The 14,209-nt window shown below is 42.3% G+C and overlaps 1 long non-coding RNA gene across 10 annotated transcripts; it reads right to left on the bottom strand.

The window, feature by feature from the left end:
* Window positions 1–3,685: 3,685 nt before the first annotated feature.
* LOC123061549 (uncharacterized) lies at window positions 3,686–12,781 on the bottom strand. 10 transcript variants are annotated; one of them, XR_006429117.1, is made up of 7 exons: window positions 12,065–12,777; window positions 10,270–10,328; window positions 9,731–9,781; window positions 9,134–9,174; window positions 7,859–7,965; window positions 5,536–5,730; window positions 4,557–5,415 (listed from the first exon to the last, which is right to left on the bottom strand). It is a non-coding gene; the product is annotated as an uncharacterized lncRNA (long non-coding RNA). The 10 variants fall into 10 exon arrangements; XR_006429116.1 differs by having other exon boundaries at window positions 5,655–5,730; window positions 12,065–12,775; XR_006429115.1 differs by having other exon boundaries at window positions 3,686–4,814; window positions 4,893–7,965; window positions 12,065–12,781.
* Window positions 12,782–14,209: the final 1,428 nt, after the last annotated feature.

The raw sequence follows: 14,209 nt of genomic DNA, 5'->3' as shown, positions 1-14,209 counted from the left end.
AATATGTTAGGTAGCATTCCACATCAAAAATTCTGTTTTTATCATTTACCTACGCGAAGAGAGCATGAATTAAGCTTGGGATGCTTGATACATCTCCAATGTATCTATAATTTTTTATCATTCCATGCTATTTTATTATCTGTTTTGGATGTTTTATATGCATTAATATTATATTTTATATTATTTTGGGGACTAACCTGTTAACCTAGCGTCTGATGCCAGTTCTTGTTTTTTCCTTGCTTTTGTCTTTTACAGAAAATCAATACCAAATGGAATGAAACTTTTTGACGATTTTTCTTAGACAACAAGACACCTAGGAAGCTTAGGGAGGAGGCCAGAAGACCCACGAGGAGGCCACAAGCCCTAGGGGCGCGGGCACGCCCCTAGGCTTGTGGGCCCCTCGTGACTCTCCTAACCCTAACTCCAGCACTATAAATTCCCAAATATTCCCCTTATGTCAGGGGGCACACCAAAAATAATTTTCCACCGCCGCAAGCTTCTGTTCTCGTGAGATCCCATCTTGGGGCCTTTTACGGCACTCCGCCGGAGGGGGGGTTCGATCACGAAGGGCCTCTACACCAACCTTGGTGCCCTTTCGATGATGTGTGAGTAGTTTACCACGGGCATAAGGGTCCATAACTACTAGCTAAATGGCTTATTCTCTCTCTTTGATCTTCAATACAATGTTCTCCTCGGTGTTTTTGGAGATCTATTCGATGGAATCTTGTTTTGCGGTGCGTTTGTTGAGATCCGATGAATTGTGACTTCTGATCAGATTATCTATGAATATTATTTGATTTTTTTATGAACTCTTTTATGCATGATTAAGATAGCTTTGTATTTCTCTATGATCTATCAATTTGGTTTGGCCTACTAGATTGGTTTTTCTTGCAATGGGAGAGGTGCTTTGTGATGGGTTCAATCTTGCGGTGTCCTCACCCAGTGACAGTAGGGGTAGTGAGGCACGTATTGTATTGTTGCCATTAAGGATAAAAAGATGGGTTTTTTACCATATTGATTGGATCTATCCCTCTACATCATGTCATCTTGCTTAAGGTGTTACTCCATTCTTATGAACTTAATACTCTAGATGCATGCTGGACAGCAGTCGATATGTGGAGTAATACTATTAGATATAGGCAGGAGTCGGTCTACTTGTCACGGACATGATGCCTATATTCATGATCATTTCCTTAGACATCGTCATAACTTTGCACTTTTCTATCAATTGCTCATCAATAATTTGTTTACCTGTCGTATGCTTTCTTTAAGAGAGAAGCCACTAGTGAAACCTATGGCCCCGGGGTCTATTTTCTACCATATATTTTCAGATCTATAAAAAAACCAAAAATACCTTGCTGCAATTTATTTATATTTATTTTATTTTTCCTTTTACTTATCTTTTATATCTATCTCTATTAGATCACACTCTTGCAAGTGACCTTGAAGGGATTGACAACCCCTTTTTCACGTTGAGTGCAAGTGTTTGTCAGTTTGTGCAGTTGCATATATTGGGGACTTGCTTGTGCCTCCTAATCGATTGATACCTTGGTTCTTAACTTAGGGAAATACTTATCTCTACTTTGCTGCATCATCCTTTCTTCAAGGGAAAAATCAATGAAAGCTCAAGAAGTAGCAATCCTTCGGTCGTCTTCTTCCTCGCGCCCGAGCTCCGTCGCACCCAAAGCCACGCCGCATCACTTCAGGTTCGACGACCATCTCGTCTACGACCTCGGCGTCACCAGAGCTCGCCGAAAAACTCCGGCCACTCTCCGCTGCAACTAGGTATGCTCAGATCTTCCTCATTAGATTTGTAGCATTCATCCTCTTGTGTAGTTCGTCGTAGTTCATCGGTGCTTACCACCATTCTTAGCCGATCTAGATTCCTTTTAGCAAACTGTGAAAGTGCTCTAGTTGCGGCCTCACCGCCATTTTCGCATCTGAAATCTCCATATTGCTCTCGAACCCCACTGATGGACAAGTTCATACTTCCATTTCTTGTTTTAGGTCTAGTAAATATTTCCTTTTCGAACTATTTTGTAAATCTGTAATTGTAACTGCTTTATCAGAATCTTGTTTATAGCCAACACTTAGTAGAAAAACCCACGAGGCATTCGAATAGCTAGAGTTGGCTTTATGATTTGTTGGCTCATCATTACTTGTTGTAACTCACTAAAACTTGATGGCCAGTTTGAATGGATATAACTGCCCTTTGCCTTGCCGACTTATCACTTTGAGAAGCTTGGCGACTTACCGCTTATGGCCATATGTGTCAGCTCATTCCTGATTGTAGCAGTCTCATTATTTTACCGACTTATAACTTGAATAAACCTGGCGATTTATTGCTTATGACTATAAGATGCCTGTTTATCATCATTGTTTCATTTCACAGTTTCAACTTTAGGCGACTCATCATGGCAAAAACTGATAAGGCTTGCAACTGGGTCAGATCCCAAGTTTCTACCCTTGTGCTTGCCGACCTCGTGGGACAAGGCCTATTGCCAGCTCAAGAAATAATCAGCTGGCAGGCACCTGATGAAGAGAGTTCTCCCCATCCCGACCAAGGAGAAATCATTGTTTTCACATATCATCTCCAAAGGGGCTTCTCACCACCCGGGTCAAAATTCTTCCGGGATTCCTCAATTTCTTTGATCTCTGCCCTTGGGATATTGGTCCAAACTCAATGACCAATCTTTGCCAATTTCAACTTTTCTGTGAAGTCTATCTTCATATGGAGCCAATTGTCCCTCTCTTACGGGAATTTTTCTACATCAACCACCAGACCGAGTTCACAGATAGTCCTAGTATAGAACTTGGTGGGATTTCCATTCAGAGGCGAAAAACAATCCTTTCTCCAAAGGCCGGGCTAGCGAGTCATCCGAAGGGATGGAACAGAACTTGGTTCTACTGCAAGAACACCGCCTCTTGAAGGCGAAAACCCCTTGCCGGTTTACAGATTGGACTGGGTCAACGCAATGGTGGCCTTTCTGGATTGACCGTCTGATGAAGAGTGACAACAAGTCGCGCCTGTATATTCAAAACTGAGGGCCTTGATAGCCAATGGGCTCACCGGGATTGACTTGACCTGGTGCTGGATAAGCTGGCGCATCCAGCCCCTTAGCCTGAGAGGTGATTTGATGTGTAACTATACCGGTGAGCCGGCGGATGCGCGACGATTCAGTCAAGTTAACTTGTATGTTGGTGAAATCAACAAGGCTACGAAGAAGTTGCTAGGAGAGCCCCAGGAAAAATGTAACAAGACTGGGCTGGCTCCCTTCTGCATAACAAATCCTCTGCCTCCAGTATGTATCCTTGCACTTTCTTATTCATTCTATGTTTGACTTGTTCATCTCAATCTTAATTTCCGACTTATCATGTATGCAGGTAGACGACAAGTTTTGGAAAAAGAAGAAACCTCGCAAGTCTACCCCTGCCCTAGTTCCTCAAGAGAATGAGCCGGTCAATGCAGATGAGCTAGTCGGTGAAAATGAGCCGGAGGCAGAACTTGACTCGCTTAGCCTTCTTTTTATTCAATTGGCTGACGCCCCTTCTTCTCAGGATAATGCTGAGGCTAGTCGAGCCGGCCATGATGAGGTAATTTCAAATGTAAAGCCTTGAGCTTTTGCCAATCTTTGTCCTTATCATTTTCAGGGGTCTACATCTCTATTCCATACCATGCCAAACATTGAACATCCTGAAATATTTATCTTGAATGGATATTAGTTCAATGAGATATATATTGTTATGAATTACCAAAACCATCCGGGGATTGGTTGCGCTTTCAGCCTCTTGCGGATGCAAATCTGTATCTTCACACGAAGCAACTCTGTGCCTCCCGTGGAAGCAAAAAAATACATGTGTCTTTTCTTTTCAAAGAAACACAACTATGCCGCTCGTGGAAGCAAAAGAAAACACGTTTATTTCAAGCAAAAAAGAATCAATTTTTTTCTTCAAAATCTAGGAAAAACCAAAATACGAAAGAACACGGAAAAAATCATCTAAACCCCAAAAATGCATATGAAAACAAAGAAAAAACCATTCCGATGGAGAGCCCAACACGCGACACGTGACGGTGGCTGAGAGCACGCCAAATGACATGCTCTTACCACCAAAAGTGACCATTGCGAGGCTCCTGCAAGGGGTACACTTATTAGTTGCTCTCGCTTCTAGCTTTTTTTTTAAATAGAGGCATAGGCACGCCCGGGAAGGCGGCCGAGCGAGGGCACAGGCTGGGCCGTGGCCCACGAGCTATCTAGCAAGCGCTACAGGGGCATCTTGGCGCAGTGGGCGAAGAGCTCCCGAATTGGAAAGGAAGGGACAGGGCAGGCTGGGCGCTGGCCCATGAAGTAATTGAGCAAGCGAGGAGCCGGGCCCATCCCACGGAGAGCGATGTATTAGTGTGTATACCAAACTCTCAAAAAAATTGTGTACACCATTTTCTCAACCACAAAAAAAGTGTGTAGACCATTTGCTTTATAAAGAATTTGTCTAACAAAAATGCTATAGAAGGAATCAGTCTGTGTAGTGTGCACCACCCCTTAAAAAGAGTTCAATCATCACAAGCCCGAGAATTTAGGTGTAGTGGGGGTTTAATGATAAGAGTAAGACAACAGAAGTAATTGGAAAGGACAGCGCAATCTCTACTCCTAATATCTCAGTTGGTAGGTCGCATTCCGGGTTTAACTTTCGTCCCACCTCACCCGGTTTTTTTGGTACCTGCTCCCACCTCCCGCTCAGCCGCGATGAACCAAGAAAAACCCTCAGGGCCGAGTCCCACATCCGCCCCCACGCGCCTAACCTCCCTTCACACCCATCTGACACGAACAAACCGGCGAAAATTAACCAGCGAGAAAAACCCGGCGAAAATTAACCAGCGAAAATAAATCACAAACCAATCCCCCGCACGTACGAGCGAGGTCTCGTGCCCTCGAGCGAGAAACAGACGACCGAGTCTGTGCCCTCATTCGCCCGCCGCCGCTCTTCATCCCTTCACCGCCGCCGCTCCATCCCTTCGCCGCCGCCCTGGCACTGATCCGCCGCTGGTCTCCACTGATCCGGCCTCCACTGATCCGGTGCATGTCCAGTTGAGGACCCTCAGCCGAACGCTTCCAGGATCCGGCGCCGATCCCTTTCAGGACCCGTCGCCGAAGATGTCCAGGATCCGTCTATCCCTTTCACCAGCCGCCGCCGGAGGCGTCCAGGATCCCGCGCCAGAGACACTCACATCCAGGTATCACATTTCAAACAGCCATATCATGAACTGATAAGAAATTAGGTATAATGTTACAGCCATCACATTTCATACACCCACCGCCAGTTCCATACTGCAAAGTAATACCAGTTCCATATGCATCACATCACACTGCACCTTCTATGTAGAATATGAAGATCTTGCAAGCTATCAGCCAACCAAAACTGCAAAGTAAAACAACAGCACGTAAGGTTCAGAATAAGTAAAACAGCTAATCTTTTTGCATTTTTCAACCATAACCGAAATAACAAATTGACCAAACATAATAAGTGAAGCAAACGTACAGAGAGCATAGCATGATTTCGTGAAGCAATGGTTTAGCTATAGTGTCAACCAGGAAAGCAAATAGATGCACTATGCATTTTGGATCAATGAGACATTTGGAACCATGCGACGGCTGCACCTTCTATGTAGAAGCAATTAGGATAATCTGAAGATCTCACAAGCCTCCAGCCTAGCAAAACATATCTCTGACAAAACTGCAAACCATAAGGTTCAGCACGTGCTGTTCAGAACAAGTTCACACGGAAACACAATAAACAGGACACTAATCTTTTTACATTTTTCAACCATAACCGAATTATCAAACTAAGACAACAAAATAAGTGAAGCAAATGTACAGAGAGAATAGCAGGATTTTGTGAAAAGATGGTTTAGCTATAGTGTCGACCAGGAAAGTTTTTCGCCGAACAATAAGATGCACTATGCATTTTGGATCAATTGTTTATAATAAAGCAATTGCGCTTAGTTCAAGGTAGAAGCAAAAAGATACACTAAACCAGAAAAGTAACTTGTTCCATGATAGTTAAAATGAAACCAGAAAAGTAACCTGTTCCATTATAGTTAAAATTAAAATTGGAGCATGCAAATTATATGGCTTTCACAGATCTGAAGAAAAGGTTTAGTTAAAATGAAGGGAGCAAAGGATTGCCAGAATTATAATGGAAGATGGATGCATGATAAACATTTAAACAACAGTTTGTAGGCCAAAATAAGTAATAATCCAGTGAGTGCGTGCATTGATGACACATACAAAACATCTAATCTAAGGTTGATTGCGTTAATTACCTATATTTTTATTGGCTGCAAAAGTTACAACTTACTAATCTAAGGTTGTAATGCATGCAGTTTACTGTCTATGCATTGTCGAAGACACAAACCAAGAACATCGTATGAAAAAGAGAGGACCAAACAAGTGAAACATTGCATTACAGATTTCAGAACTGCAGAAAACAAGATGAATTTGTTTATAATAGTCTCATCATCTTATGTCTATGGGAGCATAGATGGAGCTATATGCCTTGACCAATTTCCTAATAACACAATTTTCCCGAGTATTATAGCATCACGGTTAACAAAAGTGATGTCTGCACTCGGCTCTAGAACAAACAAATTTCATAATAGGTGTTCTACTCAGCAAGGAAACTGATTTCAGAAACCAGAATTTCCATGTTGACAATATATGTGGTCAGGCATCAAAACAGTTTGAAAGTTAGTGCATTCTTTATCCTTAATCATACATGCCGACCGGTCTATTTTCTTGTTCCTAGATTTCCTAGCTAAATGTGTATAGTTCCTTTCTGTCAGCTAAACGTCAATATGTTGGATGATGTTGTGGAGAGGGCCACCGAGAGGGGGTTTGCATTTCCAAAGTCAAAGGTTGCCATCGCCTTGACCTGCCTGGACCTCCTGACCTTTCACAACGCTCAAACAGGAAACACATGTTGGAGGAGGAGACCACAGGCTAATTGTAAGCATCAACTATTTGTTAGCTATCAATCTTGTCCTTTGAGCATCTATACCTTATTTCCTAAACCATTATGCATGAGCTTTGCAGGATGATTTGGATCAGTGAATCAGAGGATGACATGAACAGGTATTTCCATTCGATCATACCCAAAATGATAACGTATACCCTCACTTAACATGCATGTGCTTGTGTGGAGTGCCTGCAAAATTAATAGCTCAAGTCTCTCAACATGCAGATGTGGAGAGGCTTCTCCTAGCGTCATTGCAACTATGATGTGCATTTCCTTGCTTTCGGCTCTGATCAAGTTTGTAGCGTCTGGGAACGTGCATATGAAAATCCACACGTAATAGTATTGTAATGCGATTTGGCTGCTATATTTTTTTCACACTAGTTTCTAAAGATGTTCAAGTTATCTCATATAATATATCGAATTATAATGGATAAGTTAAGTGTACATACTGATTTGAAGATCCTTTTGCTGTCATACACATATTACTGCAGGACCATAGCGGACCATTGCAATGCGGCAAATCAAATCTCAATACTCGGCACTCTTCTATGTGGATCAGTAAGCTGTGTATCTACTTTCACTTTTAAATTGTGTGTTGAACACACTTGATTCACTTTGTGCCTGTTATTTTAATCTTGCTAAGTGCATACAGAAAAAATTCTACTTGCCCCTTGTCATGCACAAAATCGAATAAACATTGCAAATTACTTTACGCGAATCTGATCCTGTAGTTAAATATTATTTGGTCTAAGAAATGAGATGAAGTTTGTCCCTAGAATATATAATGGACAGAAAACAAAACCCAAAATGTGGCAATTCAAACACCCAAAATAAATTACTTGCATACCTTATTGAGATGATTTTTTTGAAGTTTATGCGTTTACCAGCTTGGTGAATGATTCACTTGAGCTCATGGTACTTGTTTCACTTCTCACTCCAACTGACTTCTTACTCCTGAAAGCAAACATAATTGAAGGTCAAATAGTATACACAGGAATAAACACATCATTCATCTACTTTATATTTCCTAGATTCAGTGTAGTACAAAGGTATAACCGAAAAAAGTAAATGTGCCGAGTCAAGAAAAAATGCAGATAAAGAGAATAGTAAAAGACAGAGCTCGCCTAAGAAGTAAGACTGCTTATGAATGTGAGTTGTGACAGAAGAAAAGCAGGTAGGTATGCAGGGGTGATTTATTACAGGTGAATAACCACATGATGAAGAATATATTTTAGTAGAGATGAAGAATGCCTACATCTGTAGTATCAGTCCTTTATTTTATCCATTTTAGTAGGGATCTCTACTCCTAATGTCTCAGTTGGTAGTCTCCGCGGTTAATTTTTGTCCCACCTATCATGGTTTTTTTTCATCCCTCATCCCACCTCACTGTTAGCCGCGTCAAACCAAAAAAAACACGTCCCGATGCCCCCATGCAGTACAGGGCCGCACCTCCTGTCGCACCCATCTACAAGCGAAGGAAAAAGAACCTATGAAAATTAACCAACGAAAAAAACATACAAAAATTAACCAGCGAAAAAAACCCTAAACCAATTGCACGCACGACTCTCCTGCCCTCCACTCGCACGCCTAACTACGCCCGACTCACTGCCCTCGTTCGCGGCCGCTCTCCATCCCTTCGTTGCCGCCCTCGCACATCAAGATCCGCTTGAGGAGACGTCGCCGATCCGTTTAGAACCCACCACCGATCACATTCAGGATGGAGGCGGAGATCCCCTTCTGGAGCCACACGTCGATCCCCTGATCCGCCGCTGAACCCTTTGAGGTCACGTCCATGATCCGGCGACGATCCCCTTCAGGAACCCTGAGCCTGCGCTGATCCCCAGACAGCGAGGTATTATTTGAACACAGCTTACACATATATCATACATCCATCGCATGTTCAAATATCCACATTATGACAAAGAGACATCTGTTAAGAACCTATATTTAACGCACCAGAATGGAAAGGGTGCACTCTATATATGCACTTTTGTTCGTTGCAAAGATTGTTCCTTGACTACATGTTTCACGTTCCAACAATGTATGTATGTCAATCAGTACCAAGTAGAACCATCGACAGCAAAATCACACCTTCTAGTGATGCATGTAGGTAGTACAATACCTTGCCAGGTTGGGAGAAGAAAACATCGTCAAATATTTGACCTGAAAGAATGTTTTGAATCAGTGTGATGCTTATCTAGAATCCACGGCCACACACAAAAAAAGATACTTCCAAATAAAGTTTGCACATGCAACACACATCTTCATTTTCATATGCCTGAGTAAACCATGACAAACATGCACTAAAAGGTGGGCATATGGTTTGTATATTTTATCAGCACTATTTTTTCACTCGCTCTAAAAAGGTCAATATATATAGTAATTTCCTTTTCCCTTTTATTTCTTAAACTGCTAATAAGATCATGACTCATCAAGGTTGATGCTTATTCATCTCATTTTCACTTGATCAATAAACGCAAAGCCCTGTTCATATCAGTACACTATCATGTATTTCATTATATGTAACCTCATCACGTGGTATCTCATCTAACTTGATCACATGGTTCCCAAAAAGCAAAGTTTTATTTCAGTTCAAAGTTTGAATTTTGCAGGAAAGCCAAGCTTCTGGATATAAGAGCATAATGAAAGTAGAAAACATTTACAATTTCTGAACCTTTCACCTCTGATATGTATGAAAGGAAATAAAGCTAGGCAATACCTTTCTAGCTGCGAGTTTACATTGCTGTTCACTTTTTGCTCCAGTGCAAACCTGATAACACAGCAACGGTATACTTTGCATCAGTATGTAATTAGGAGGATAAGACCACTAAGACAATAACTCCCTGGTATAACTATCAAATTCACTTTCCTGTAAAATGTTAACAAAGGCCACTGAATCAAAACATTTTTGCAGGTTTCCATTAAGGTGAATGGAATCAACTAATACCCAAGGAATTTTAATTGAAGTATAGTATCAATCCAATCTCGACAAATCTTTGCTTAACTTTTCAATGGCTGAATAGAGGGACTTTCTACTGATTAAAAAGATTTAATTCTGACATGTAGATAATAAGAAAAATATGTAGTGAACCCCAAACACTTAGTGTCCATGGGGAATCTGCATTGAATTTCAACACTTAGCTGACTACAACATGAATATCTACTCATATGCGCGTACAGTATCAGCTCCAACATCATTAGATAATCAAACTACAAAAGAACATATTCTGCATCAGATGTACATGAACTTGGCCTTACCATTTTTCCTGAAGCAGATATCAATGTGGTAGTTTTTGGTTCTCTTATCCGCATGATAACTGTAGCAAACCGTTATTCAAAATAGAATGTCAGCAAAGCAAAGCATAATATATATGCTTCTGAACAGATTTGCATGCATCAGAACAACAAAAGACAGAGCAAATGTCCAGATTTCACATATGTGCATTTCACATTGACAAGCCCATCTATTTTATGCCTAAAAAGAAGGCCAGGTGATCAATTTAAAAACGGCATTATCAGTTATGCCTACATTGTTCCATTTTCCTCACCTCAGACTGACAGTGAATAGGCACATGATGATCTTGCTTTAGTTACTGCATGCATGTGGTTGTCGTTTACACCTGAACTTGATTGCCTAAAACCCAATAGGAAGTTCTGATTTATTGTCTTCTACTCCCTCCGTCACAAAATAAGTGTCTCAACTTTGTACTAACTTTAGTACAAAGTTGTACTAAGCTTGAGACACTTATTTTGGGACAGCGGGAGTATTATTTTAGTCGTTGTTTTGGTGAACTCGGCTTGCGTTCTTGTTTACATTAATCTTGAGTTAAAGCCTTCTATTACTGGAGCATTGTATTTTGCTAGAGATTAATGCCCATATAGTCAAATGCCATGCCAGCTTTCAGGGTGTGATTTAAATTGAATCTAAAACAACCTTATCAGGGTCCCTATAGTACTCTGTTTGTTTTCAGAGGAAGTGATCTCAGAGGAGTGAAAAATGCATGTAGCAATGTTTCAGAACAAGGATATGCATTGTCCAATGCTTAACTGGTTTCATTCACTAATATAGAAAAACTGCTGCATCTGTTCTCTCCCGACATATCTGGACAGAATCAATACTTATCCAAACATCTGATACCCAACCCCTCCATCGAACTAAAAACAATCCCCCACCCCCAAATGCCTTCGTTAAAAAGGAAATAGACAACATGATATCCGCACCCCGCAATCACAGAAACAAAAAATCGCTACACCAGAGAGGCCTACGCACTCGCGTGTCTCCCTCCTCTCTCGCTCGCTCAACTCGATCCCCACACTACCGCCTCCACCGCCCACGTCTCTTGTCTCTCTCAAGACCCAGCACCGCTCCCCTCTCTCCGGCAATCGCCAACGCGCCCTCTTCGCCCACGAGCATTCCTACCGATGCGACCACGACAGCAGCCACGCTGCCCCACCACGCAACACTTGCATTGGACAGGGCTGGCCTTGGGATCAATCAAAGTAAATTATGTAGCCTCGTACTTGGAGGAAACGGGTGAATATTCTTCAGGTGCTGTCGCAAGGGACAGCAGAGGGCATGTTGTTATTTCTATCTGTCAGAATACGTCACCTAGCCGTAGTGTTGAGGAGGCTGAAGAAAAAGCAACCCTTATTTGGTTGCACGCACTCTCGAGGATTTACAGGAGCCCCGTGATTTTGGAACTTGACTGCCAAATTCGGATTAAGGAACTGATGACAGGGAAGCAGTCCCTCTCCCCCTGCTATGGACTGCTAAGAGACATCAAGCAAGCACCGACAAACTTCTCGGATCATAGTATCAGCAGTGTGGGGAGATTGTGCAATGCCCTTGCTGATGGGATTGGAACGTTGGCCAGGAATTCGGAAGACCAGGAGAGGATTGCTGACGTACCGGACTGCCTCACCCGCTTATGATCTCTGAATTTGTGGTTTCAACATAGTAGCTTTACTACTCTGAATCTCAAAAAGAAAAAGGTTGTGCCTCTCCGTGGGATAATCATGGCAATTTCAAGGGGTAAAAATCAGAGGGAATTACCTGTAGGGGATGGAGCCAACGGCGGCCGCGTTGGACCCTGACCATCGAACGCGGAGACGGCGCCCCCGCCGGCCTCAAAGTTGTCGTCGCTGTCTGCTTCCTCGTCCTCGAAGAGCCTCCATGGCGCCGGACCCCGGCCACCCCTTCATCAAGCCACCGGCAACCGAAGCCAACAAGACCTCGCGCCCCTGTCCCATGAGATGAGCCCCTCCTGTGGTCTTGCGCCGCCGTCGTCCCGCGAGTCACAGGCCACCTCGCCGGAGATGAGCACCGCCACGGATCCGGCCAGAACGGGACCGAATTGAGCACCCACACCCGGATCAACGCGTCCCTGTGTCTGTCGCCGTCGGATGCGCCACACCCAGCTCATGGGAGCTCCAAACCCCGCGCTGCACCTCTCCTGCATCCCCAGCCTGCACTTATCCCTGTGCTCGAGGCCGCCGCCATTGGGCCGCTCCTCTTACTTGAGCGTCCGTCGCTATGGACCTATCGTCCTCCTCCAACCGAGGCCGTCGCGGGACCAGCCGTGACCTTCGTTGTGCGGCAACCGCCGATGCATGCGACGGATGCGGTGGTCGGCCGGCAGAGTCGCGCGGTTGCGGCAGGAGCTTGTGGTCACGCGCAGCGGATGCGGCGGGGGAGGGGAGACCGGGAGAGGGGCGAGAGAGGTTGAGTGAGTGGAGAGGAGAGGAGAGAGTACTGGGGGAGATAAGGTTGCGTTTCGTTCGGTGCCGAACGAAATAAACTTTTTTTTTGGAATTCCTAATTTTTTAGGCTTAGATTGGGTGCTGGTTGGGCCGTGCTGGATAGCTAATTTGGGCTTTGGATCGGCAACGTTTGCTCTACGAAAATAGATAGATAAATAAAGTATATATACCTCAAAAAAATAAATAATGTATATATATATTAAACATGGTTCATACAAATAAATATTTTATATACTTTTTAGATATATTGAGAGTATCACAAAAAATATTGGGAGAAGAAACCGAATATACTTGGTTTATGTTGGTTTGCTTGCATGTTTTTATCTTTTGTTGAACAATTTTCCATAGCCTATATAAATAATTTAAAATGATTTAGGAAATTTTAGATGAGTACTTATTTATATATGAACATTATTGTTGGTTGCTTTCCACGAGAGAAATGCAACGTCTTTTTTAATAATATGAAAAAGCTGTTCTTTTTTACAAAATAAAACAGTTGTGTTAGTTTCACTTTTATTATTATTATACATTATATATGTTTATATGATGCAGTATAAAATAGCGTTTATATTTCATGAGAGATAGAAAGTGACGGATTCCGACATACGCACTGATGTAACGATGACAAACCGGACTGAAACACCACGAGAGGATGTGCATGTAGCTAATCATTCTTTGTATGTATGTTAAACATGATAATACAAAGTGTGTATTTTTTATATATTTTTTTCTCAAATATAGGAGACATATATATGGATTTTGGAGATGCACAAAAAGAATCCATCGACAAGGGTTCCGAAGTGACGTTGTTGAAAGGGGCCGAAAATTTACGAGTTTTTTTACAACATAATGATGCGGAAACAGTGATATCTCATAACAAACCCAAAAAATGCCAATTTAAATGTTCTCGCACAAGGTATTTTTCAATATTATTATCGATCTTTTCTTTGTCATATTACCTTTTGTATTCCACTAATTTGGCTCATTTTTGTATCATGTCGACAATCTTTGTTTATACCCCTAGAGATATTACAGTCATCGTATCAAATGTCTGCCCCCAAGAAAACCAAGTTCGTGGGCATCGCAAGTGAAGTGGACTTCAATTATTAATTAATTACTAGATCGGAAGCGTGCCTTGGCGCGCGTTGCCTGGCTCAGCACAGTGACCCCAGCGTCTAAACCCTCAACATAACAAAGCATTTAACCAAAAGAAATTAGAATAACCGCTTAGAATAAATGTGTTCAATATATATCACAAACACTACAAAGATCTATCAACAGCAAGGTATAGTTTCTGCCCAAGATAACTGATTTTAGTATAGGGCATACAGATTAAATATGTACCAAAAGCGAACTATAGCTGTTGCTCGGGATAACCGCAATTTCACTACAGATCATAAGGGCAAAATTTGTACCAAAAGCTAGGCATAATGTTTGC

This window comes from Triticum aestivum, chromosome 3A (genome assembly GCF_018294505.1).
Source record: "Triticum aestivum cultivar Chinese Spring chromosome 3A, IWGSC CS RefSeq v2.1, whole genome shotgun sequence".
In the NCBI taxonomy this organism is placed as follows: Eukaryota; Viridiplantae; Streptophyta; class Magnoliopsida; order Poales; family Poaceae; genus Triticum; species Triticum aestivum.
The sequence above is the reverse complement of the archived record's forward strand: the minus strand, read 5'-3'. Positions and strand labels throughout refer to the sequence as shown.